Consider the following 9,491-nt stretch of genomic DNA (forward strand, 5'->3'; position numbering starts at 1 on the left):
TAAAAAGTGATGGAGGCAGCTACTGTGACGTCAACCATTGATTTGTGGATTCTTGTTTTGAGGCATTGAGTATGGAATTTCGACCATCATTTTTTGAGTAAGAAATAACGATATTTGAACGAGGCGGTGGAGCTGTGGAGGAGCAATCTGACTTATAGACTTTAACGTGGCTTCACAGACAGTTTTCAAAAGAAATTTGCTCAGGGTTGATAAGCTTCTAATCACAGCACAAAAAAAGACATAGCAATACAAGTTTCAAAGGGTTATAAGATATTTGAGTTGGTGGAGACTTAAATCTAAGCTATAAACAGATTGAGTATTAGATTTATCAAGCGATAAACAGCATGACTGTATACCCCTCCATCCACTTTGGACTTTGTCAGCAAAGTTAATGTAAAACATTAGGCTACTTCTGTGGATAATTTTACATTGTTTGAATCAGCAACTAACCATTTTGTTATTGCTAATATGATTTTTTGCAAAACCACAAGGCATATAAAATGTTCCCCAGATATACATATGATCAGTTTGCAGAAATCTTTGAACACTCACACACATTTAGCCACTGAATATGTGGTAAATGTAAAACTGCATCTGACCTATTTTCAGCCTCAAAAGCTCCGATGTCACCGCAGACCTTTCATCTCAAAACTGCTGCTCTTATCGGGTTTTTGAATGTCTGGAAAAAGGAGTGCAAATAGAATACATTGAAAGTGACATGAAGCATAATTTATTTAGGGCAGGGGTTCATAGAGTTTTGATGACTGAGCGTCAGTTATGATTTAGGGCTGCTCAGTATCAGGACATACGATGTCAGCCACATTCACCAAGCAGTTACACAAACTCTACATTACTTAAGCTGACCACGCCTACAAGTTTCTGATCTATCATATACATGGCTTGCCTGTGTTAACTTCATTAGAAATAAGGGAAGAAGGCAAGCAGCAAACAAGCAAAGAAGTGACCCAAAAAAAAGCAAAGAATCATTCAAAAATACCAGAAAATTAGCTTAAAAACAGAAAAAGGGGGGGAAAATACTATAAGGAAATAAGGAAAAAATGCTGAAAACTATTCATTATTATGTAACATAATTTTTTAAGCTATCTATACTTTGTTCTTTTTTTTGGCTCGTTTTGTTTGTTTTTTAAATTCCGTTTTCTACATTTCTTGCCAAGTTGCTCATTGCCCTTTTTCATATTTTTGAAAAAATACCAAACTAATTTCCTTAGGTTTCAAAGGTTTAAATGCATGTGAAAATCTGCTGAACGCAGCAGAAGAAAACTGATGTCACTAAAGTATTAAAATGGTCCAGACAATAAAAATATGTCACATCTGAAGTCTGCCCAAAAGTTTTCTTAGGTTTCTCAAAACTGTTCACTTTTGTCCACATGGCGTATTTTAAGAAATTATATACCCTTCAAACAAATCAAGTTTAATATTTTGGTTTGATCTATCTGTTTTATTTGTTCTTCTCTCAGTGAATGATTATTCTTCTGCTGTGAAAACAGCCTCTGAAATAACCTTGTGCATGTCCTCAAGATTTTATTTGGAAATAAACACAAGTTTCCGTGCAGCTTTGTGGTTTTCTAATTGGCTGACACTCGCCAGGTCAGTGAGAGGGAGATATGTCAGCTGCTACACTCCCCGCTGCAAAGCAAACGCAGCTCAGTCGCCACCTGTTGTGACCGTGTGTGTAGTTGTGAGTGCAGCTGTAAACACAGTGAGCAACTACTGCTGAATGTTATTCTGCTGTCGGTCTCTTTGCAGTGATTTGGTGCTTCAAGTTGAAGGGCTGGCAAACTTTTTAATGCAGACTGATTACCAATGATGCAAAAAGACTCGTAAGCTATGGAGGCCAACAGAGGTCAAGAAAACAAACTCTATTTTAATGAAGACTGATTGCCATTAATGCAAAAAAAAAACCCAAAAACAACAACTTAGAACAACAGAGGCCGCAGAAGTCAAGAAAAATAACTAGTTTTAGTGCAGACTGATTACCAATGGTGCAAAAAAAAACCCACCCAACAACAACAACTTAGTACTACGCAGGCCAACAGAGGTCAAGAAAACAAACTTTTAAAATGCAGACTGATTACCAATGGTGCACAACAAAACAAACAAACAAAAACTTAGAACCATATAGGGCAACGGAGGTCAGGGAAAAAAAACTTATGCAGATTGATTACCAACGTTAAAAAAAACACTTTGTGTGGCAAACAAACTTTTCAAATGCAGACTGATGATGCAAAAAAACTTGGAACAACAGAGGCCATCAATGGTCAAGAAAACATAAAAAAAGACAAAACACAAGCAGGTAAAGAAAATATCTAGCCAATAAAGAAACATGTCACTAACAGTTATTTGTTTTTATCTTTTCTTGTCTTTTCAGTGATTCATGACTCCACCTCTTGTCTCCTCCACCTGCTGCTTTTGGCCGAGCTGTTTGTCCTTTCATCGTCTCATCCTCACAATTCTCCGCTCTGTGTCATGTTCAACTCTATGGTCCATCATGTGCATAAGCTAACGGGCTTATCCAAAAAACTCCATGACTTGGTAAGATTTCACTGCAGTTGTTTTTTTTTCTTATTGAGACAAAGCTGTATTTCTAGTTAGTGTAGTAACGCCAACAGTGTATATTTTAACCCAAATGTGATCTTTTCCTGACCATAACCAAGTGTTTGTGGTGCTTGAACTTAACCACACGATAACCACAGCATTGTTGAAGCGTAAAGATTCAAAATATCCTCTACATGATAACGCAAATGTAATGTTACAGAGGTTTGCAGACACTTGAATGCTTACATTTGGGTTGATTTATTTATCTGACTTACCAATTAAAGGTGCAACTTTTTCTCCTATTTGTTTCTCAAGGTGATTTCCAAATGTTCTGTTTCTAAATTTATTTTAATTTCTCGTCAACAGACAGATGATACACTCTTGGAGGGTGATGAAGACAGACTGGACAGTCTTCCTCATATCCCACACACTGCGGCTCATTTCAACTCATTACAGGTAACGCCTCTTTCTCTGACGCGACTGTGTGTGTTAGCAGGGGAACTTCAATAATAAGTAAATTTATATTTCCTCCTCTCTGTCTGTTTGATGTTTCTGCAGGTGAATGAATCTCTCTCGCAGCTGTACGTGTACACGCAGTCCTTCAGGCTGCACGTCGACTGGCTGAAAACAGCCAAAGAAAACATGAGTTTGCCCTCCCAGTCAGCAGAGGACGCCAGAGCCCCTCTCCTGCACCTGTCCAAACTCGTGAATGCATCTCTTCACCAGGTGAGGACGCCAGCATGGATCTGTTCATTTACAATAACACTTTGTTCACTGAGTTTAAAATTAATAAATAAACTGTTAATACATAACTTTATTCAAGTTCAGGAAATAACCAGTCACTTTAAAAAAAATAAATAAATAAAATAACATTAAAAAATGTTGAAAAAGGATGAAATACTTGCAAACTGTTTCACCAAACAGAAACAGAACAGAAAAGCATTGAAAATGATATGGAATAACCTAAAAAAAAATGCTCACAAGCAAAGTTGTGCATCAAAATTGGATGAAAAAAAAACTTACAGAACTACACTGCTACATTGTGAAAAAGCTTAAATATAAATGTAGTTTTAGGTACTTAAAGATTTCCATTTTCCAGTTGAGGTGGTTCAAATTTTGCAGTTAAAGGTAAATTATTCTGATTTAATTTGACTTCCAGGAGCTGCTGCCTAAACTTCTAAATCTTAATCATTCTGTTCGTCCCCAGATGGATGAAGCGGTTCCTCTGTCTCCGTCTCCTTCCCTCCCCGTCGTCTCCACGGCCTTCGATGTGCTCCAGTTCTCCATAGAGATCTCCACACGCTTACAGTTGTTTTGCGATTGGTCAAAAAGACTTTTGCTGAGACTCCAGAAACTGTCCTGTCCTCGGCATTAAGCCTCCGTCTTTATCACATATGCTGAGCAACTGCAAACGTCTTCCTACAAAACCACTTTTAACCCGGACGAATTTTAGGTTTGTCAGTCCACCGCTTTGGTTCAGACTGAAATATCTCAATAACTATTGAATGTATTGCCGTGAAGTTTGGTACAGATATTTATGTTGCCAAGTGGATGCATTTTGACATTTTTGGTGATCTCATAATTTTTAACATAGCACCACCGACAGGTCAAAGTTTTCATGAATATCCGGTGAAATATTCATTTATATTCATGAAATATTCATGAAATATTTATTCAATCATTTGGTGGAGTGCCATTAAAATTTGGCACAGACATCCCTATTCACTTCAGGATTATTTATAATAACTTTGGTGATCAAATGACTTTTCATCCAGAGCCACAACTTGGTTAAACTTTTAGACCGATACATTGTTTTACGACCATATAATGGCCTTTGCACACTGAGTCAATTTTTTCCATCAAAATCGCCATACATTTAAAAATAAACACAATCTCACATTGTGTCGATTATGTTTGCGCACAGAAAGTTTCAGACAAGTTTGATTTTCTGCGCTTTTTTACATCCTTTAAAATGTTGAGAGATTTTTTATTTTTTTAATTTTGTACTAAGGCCACGTTCAGACGAGAAAGTCAAAAATCTATCAGACAGTAATATTCATGTGGATTATAATGAAGAGGAGGATGTGAACTGCTCAAACACAGATAGAAAACGATAGTATCGAGACAGAGGGAGGTTAGCTGCGGTGCCAAAAGCAAATCACGAGCAAAGAGAAGCAAGAATGTCTTCTCAAAAAACAGCTCATATAATTTCCAACAAACATGCACACACAACAGTTCGTATGTTCGTATATCATAGGAATTGAATTAGCACAAGGACTTTATGATTGATTCCTTAAAGGCAACAATATGCAACTTTTTCCTTGATTGTTGAGTCTCATTCCCAAGTCGTCAAACACCGATGTTTTGGGTTGTTGCTTCGGTCTGACCAAAGTTGTATAATGTTGCTTTAACGTACAGTTATGTAATTAACGTGCAGTTTCCTCAGTTAGGTTGAGGTGAGTTAAGTTATTGCGGCTAGGTTTAGAAAAGACACATGGCGAGGATGAAGCTTAAAATGACTCAAAGTTCACTCCACTGAAAATGAGTTTTCAAGGGAACGTCCCGAGGGACAATCCACATTTTTGTGTACCAATTTGGGTGCATTACTTTTCGTAGAAAACATAGTTTGTGAGAACAGCGTGAACTTTCACAACAAATAGAACAGCAATACACACCGGACTCAGCGTGAAATTTTTTTGTGCCCAACTTTTTTTTTCTTGAGTGAGGGATTAATATATGCATACAGAAAAAAAACTGACTCAGTGTGCAAAGGCCTTTAGATTCGTGTTTTAGCCACTTAGCGATTTTTAACATGCCGACATGCTAAACCAGAATGGTGAACATCTGCTTAGTGTAATGCAAACTGACGTCAGCATCAAAAAAGTAAGAATTTCAGGAGTCGCAGCTGAAACTGTTTTGAGATTTCTAGACGCATCAATTCAGCAGCAAAACAGAACGTAAATTTATGGCATTTTCTTCTGTGTCTCATTTTATATGTAGCCTTTAAAACGTGCGTACTGATGCACTGTGCAGAGGCACCGCCACCTGTGACCTCTCCCCCCTCTGAGACTGTTTACATTCACAGTGCCTGCTAAAAGTGTGTCGATCTACTCAATGAGCTAAACGACGAGAAAATGTTGTGGAACAATTAATATTTTTCTACTGTTTTTTTTTTTTTTATTATTATTTTAACCTATTTAGGATTCTATTTATGAGCTTTTTATATTATAGTGTGAGATGCAGGCATCTCGTTTTTTTCTATGGGTTATCTATTATGTAATATTTTAATAATAATATTAATAATAAAGTATTGTCATTCTGTAGTGACTTTAACAGTGCTATTTATTCTTTTTGTATGTTTTGTTTTTGTAAGTTTTACATGAAGTCGTTAATAAAAATATTAGACTTGAAATTGAGATGTGACTGCTCCATGTTGATGATATACTGTTTTATTTTATTCATTTACACCTCACACTTCATCCTGCATCAGTGATCAGATTAGCAAAGTGATTAGCAAAAAGTACAAGAAAATTACATGAATATTAGTTTTTTAAAAAAAAATATTATAATAACAATAATAATAATTAAAAAATGAAAATAATAAATAATAAAACAAAGAGGACAACAAGACTTTGAAAAAGTGCTTTAAAAAGTGCTTCTTCACCAGCTTTTTTGTTTTGTCCCAATATTTTTCAAGATAATTTTCTAAATTACAAATTTGTTGAATTTATTGAACATTTTTTGCCCAGTTTTTCCGCATATTTTTATTTATTTAAAAAGCACCAATTTGGTGAGAGTTCAAAGGTTTTAAATACTTGTTAGAAACATCAGAAAACAGCAAAAACAATGTGTTGCAATATGCTCTGTACGATGTACAACAGATCTGTACAACATTTATCTAAACAGGAGAAATAGATTTCTTCCTCCAAAAAAGACCCATATAAGTGTTTTCTGAGGGCCTCTTCCACAGCAGACATTCAGACTTCTCATTAGCAGCAGCACAGGTGTTACTAATCACATTAACGACACCTCTGCTGTATTTAAGTGTCCCAGGAGGCTAAACCATGGCAGTAAAGATCAGCAGCACCACACTCCTGTAATAATGAGTTGAATTAAGCACCAATATGAAGAAAAGCCATCTGGGAATCAAAAACTGATTTTAACCAAACACACAAAGCTTACTTTGTCCCTGTTTCTTTTCTGCATGGTGCTTTAAGGAGATTATCTGGAAACAACCGAGCATTAAAGCTTTCCTGGTACTTTCTTCTTGTTCAGGAGCTCTGATTGGAATAAATGATGCAATTTTACCAAAACTCCACATCTGCTGCATCACTGCAAACACTCACAAAGCTCTGAGGTTTGAAGCTATACCACACAGAGCCGAGTGACGCACGCTGGGAATGCACAGACCTCCTCCTCCCTTCAGCTGCGATGAACTGTATATGAGTGACCCAGAGTAGCTCACGGTGACTTGCATAATGTCAGTGTGTTGACATGTGGCCACAGACAGATGAGCTCACACACAGACTTTGTGCTGTAACCAACGGCGGCCTCCAGGGAGAGTCTGAGCCATGCTGCAGTTGTATCTGCGGTCGCTGGTAGCAGCTGAGAGCTTGATCTGCAGCCCACAGGGGGTCTGGGTGTTAGAGGGACATTCTTTGACTGGAAATAGAGACAAAGGGGGGAGGGAGGGACAAAGAAAGACAGAAAGAGATGTGTTTTTTGATGCAGACAAAGACGGTGACAGGTGATAATTTGTTGACGGACAGATCAACAGTTAAATGTCATCTGGATGTTTCAACAGGACAAACAACACACACGTGCAAAACATGTTTTTCTTTCTTTCTTAACGCATATTCTACTAACAGAAAGAAGTGAATACAAGAAAGAGTTCTTCCAACTTTCACCCAGATTTTTGCAGAGGTGAAGGAAGTATTCAGGTACTTTACTTAAGTAAAAGTACTAATACCAAAAGTAAAAGTCCTGCGTCAAAAATGTTACTTCAGTAAGAGTAAAAATAGAGTAAAAAATCAAAAACCACAATTTAAAACTTAAAAAAAGGAAATTACATCAATGTTTATATTTTAAAATAATTGCCAAAGTGCCCAGCTCAGAAAAATCTCAATTTAAAACTTAAAAAAAGAAAAGAAGATTAAACCAAAGCCTGTTAGTTGCAGGGAAATGACTTTCACTCATCAGCCTCGTAAATCATCTTTCACTTCCTTTATTTGTTAATGTTCAAGTGAGTAATTATGATGAAAGCAAAGGGGAAAGTCAGGTTGTCACAATAGAGTAACAAAGTTCATGCAGGGAGGAAGTCAAGAAAGCAACAGACTTTAACCAGTCTGCTGTTCTATAAATTCTGTATTATTCTAACCTCATTCTTTGAAACATCTGGAGATTAACTACATGAATTAATCAGCCCGTTCTCATTCAAGAGTCATCAAATATTACAATATATATATTGTAATATAAATACAATGCTTTTGGCAAAAGATCCTGACAGCAAAAGTCACCATTTTCATCCACCTGATATGCCAGTGGATGGTGTCAGGTGAGTACACAGCCAGATATGGTGTTATTATTATAATGTGCAGCCAGACGTCACCTGCTGCATCCGTTTTCTGCGTGCAGCATCACTTGAGAACCAACCAACCAGGCTGAACCTGCACCACTGTCACAATTACTGCAGGACAGCGTGAGGTTGAAACACTGCTGGTAACAGCATCATATAAAACGAGCACAAAGGCGCCAACAGGGTGGGAGGGTTGGAAGATGGATCAACAAATCCCAGACTTTCATGCTGGAGTCAGGTGTTCACTTCCTGTCTGAATGTGATGTTTTCTTTCCACACCTTAGCAAATCTTCACCAGTTTCCCTAATCCTAACCATCCATGCCAACATGTGCACGAGTTAACGTTCTGGCGTCGGTTGCCGTGTGCTTGTGTTGCTAAATATAACAAAGTGCAGCATCATCCCACCATGTGCTTGTGTAGACATCATGGTTGCATCCTGGACGTCAATACCAGACGCAGAAAAGCACCTAGAGTGCAACACGTAGACACAGAAGTCCACTGCAAAGCGGCAACATGTGACCACTCGGGATGAGAATGAGTTGGAATTAATTGATGAATAGCTGAGAAGCGTCATGTTTATTCTCCCTTCTTCTCCTTTTGAAAATGTAAGATCTAATTGTTTTTGTTTATTAGAATCTGTTAAATGAGTTTGTTTGTTTTACATGTTGGAAATAAATACCTGTCAAAAATCTAATGTATGGCAGAAAACACGGAAAAGCATAATCTTGGAAACCCAAAAATTATGCCGCATAATTCTGGCAAAGATTATCATGCTGCTGAAATTTGAATTTTTTTTCACATTCCTGCACAATTCAGCTGTTATCATTACCACACATCGGTCCCATACATTTCCTCCTTTTTTTCACTCATGCAGTACATGCACACACACACACACACACACACACACACACACACAAACACACATACAAAGATACTTTTTTTCTGTATTTATACTTCTGAAGACCATTGTTTACATCATTTGTAGCCCTGCGAGCCTTACAAACTCTGACATATCTAAAAATGTCCTCACACTTTCGGCCTAAAATTCACACTGGTCTTCACAAAGACAGAAGTACAGCACTGGCCACACACATGCACACACACACACACACACACACACGCCACTGTGCACATGAACAGTCTCTCTCTACAGAGCACACAGAGGTGAAGCAGGGAGGAAGGAAGAAGTTCATGTACAAATGAGGGATGGAAAGTAGGAGGAACACACACTTTCTCTCATACACACACATACAGACACACACACACACACACACAGATGCATGACTCTCTAGGATCCAGAGGGAGGACAGGGAGGGGAGGAGTGGAGGTGAGCACAGACCGCTTTGAGATAAAAGTTGC

The sequence above is a fragment of the Plectropomus leopardus genome, chromosome 18 (assembly GCF_008729295.1).
Source record: "Plectropomus leopardus isolate mb chromosome 18, YSFRI_Pleo_2.0, whole genome shotgun sequence".
Classification (NCBI taxonomy): domain Eukaryota; kingdom Metazoa; phylum Chordata; class Actinopteri; order Perciformes; family Serranidae; genus Plectropomus; species Plectropomus leopardus.